The 1791-nt window shown below is 58.0% G+C and overlaps 2 protein-coding genes across 2 annotated transcripts in view; one reads left to right on the forward strand and one right to left on the reverse strand.

Moving 5' to 3' along the window:
* LRRC75B (leucine rich repeat containing 75B) overlaps nt 1-1791 on the forward strand; it is a 186882-nt gene that overhangs the window by 118530 nt on the left and 66561 nt on the right. The gene's annotated exons all lie outside the window — the stretch shown is intronic.
* Nucleotides 1-1791, reverse strand: part of BCR (breakpoint cluster region) — an 814161-nt gene that overhangs the window by 14255 nt on the left and 798115 nt on the right. The gene's annotated exons all lie outside the window — the stretch shown is intronic.

A 1791-nucleotide genomic window follows, 5' to 3' on the forward strand; every position in this document is an offset into this window, starting at 1 on the left:
CTCCTGACCTCAAGTGATCCACCCGCCTCGGCCTCCCAAAGTGCTGGGATTACAGGTGTGAGCCACCATGCTCAACCAAAAATCACCTTTTTGACAAGGATCAAAACAGTCATTAAGCTGGAGATGACAAACCTCACTGTCACCATGCTCCTTTTGTATGTCTACTAGGCACAGTGCTGGGTCCACACTCACATATGCCTTAGGAATCTGCTCCCAGGGTCTCTGGCTGTAGCAGAATCCCAATAATAAAACCTGATGCTGAAAGAGTAGGAGACAGAAATGTCAGTGAGCTGAGATTGCGCCACTGCACTCCAGCCTGGTGACAGAGTGAGACACCATCTCAAAAAACAAACAAACAAAAAGAGCAGAAGAGACTGGACTCTGGGAGGGCCTGCTGGTGAGAGGTGAGCACAGAGGGGAGAGATGGAGGCAGGAGCATGGGCTTCTGGTGGCCCCAGCAGACCCTGCGGCAGCATGGCCAGGGGCCCCTGCAGGGAGGGATCTTGGCCAGGATGACGCTGCAGCAGGCCTCTTCCTGAGGCCCCCAGCCAGCCCGGCCAGGGTCCCAGCGTCCAGTGACCCCTGTTCCGCAGCAGCAGCTGGGGCCAGCCCCAGGCTCTTTTCCACTCCCGGCTTCTGAAAACAGGAAGTGGAGAGAGTTGTTCGATAAAACACTGGGGCAAACCACATCCTCTCTCTTCACCAAGGGAGTTTGACGGAGTGCCGGTGGAGGGAGCATTAGAGCAGAGACCCCTATCCAACCACTGACCCTCACGCGCACAGCAGGGCACACTATGGAGACCCCCAGACAGTCACTCGGAGAGACCCAGTAGGTCCAGACTCCACTCAGAGATCTGTGGCAGCAGGTCCCCACTCCCAAAGGCCATGTGCCCACGGTGGTCTCTGGTGCCTGAGACCCCAGTCTCATTTGCATCTGTGCAACTTTGAGTTTAAGTGGGTGCCACATCTCTGTATGTCCTCCTGAGCAGAGGAGGGGCACAGCCTCAGCAGGCATCAATCCCTCAAATCCCCTAGGAGCCACCCGGGAGACCAAGCAGTCACCAGGCTCTACTTGTCCCTGAGCTGCCATTCTCAGCCCTGTGGGAGGAGACAGAAAGCCATGAAGAGAAACCAAAGGACCAGGTCAGGAGGGGCTGGGGGGTGGCATGAGCAATCAGGGCAGGGAAGGATGGACAGATGGGGGAATGGAGGGAGGAAGGAATGACTCAAAAGGTGAATGAATGAACAAAGACAGAGAACGGCCACGCCTCCCTTGCTTTAGTTTACAAAGCACTGGGATCCTCCCAACGGACTGCAAGACAGAACTTCTGGGAAGCAGACCAGGTGGCTGCAGGGAGGGAAGGCTTGCCCCGGCTTTTGTGGGCCCAATGGCAGGCAGGGGGCAGGAAGGGGCGTCCTGTATGTGTCCTCTCTGCAGTGGCAGCAGCGGAGGCCTCCCTTGGGCTGGGTTTCCTGGAAGAGGGTCAGGGAACACCCGCCGTGGCCCCTCTCCACCACACCCTCATCCAGGACACCAAGTATCAGTCGCTCAGCTCACGAGACCCAGGCCCTGACTCAGGGAGAGAGGATGTGAGGGGTGGGGCACCAGGCTTCCCAGGACAGAGAAACCCGAGATGTGGCCCCCAGCTGGGAGCTGGGGCAGACTGGCTGTGGCAGCATTGTGTGTACCCCAGCAGGCCAGTACCCACACAGGGAGCCTCTGAAGCCCTTCACCTATGACCCTGGGAGAAGACCCCAGCCTTGGAGAATTGGCCTCACTGAAGGGGCCTG

This window comes from Mandrillus leucophaeus, unplaced genomic scaffold (genome assembly GCF_000951045.1).
Source record: "Mandrillus leucophaeus isolate KB7577 unplaced genomic scaffold, Mleu.le_1.0 Scaffold349, whole genome shotgun sequence".
NCBI classification, from domain to species: domain Eukaryota; kingdom Metazoa; phylum Chordata; class Mammalia; order Primates; family Cercopithecidae; genus Mandrillus; species Mandrillus leucophaeus.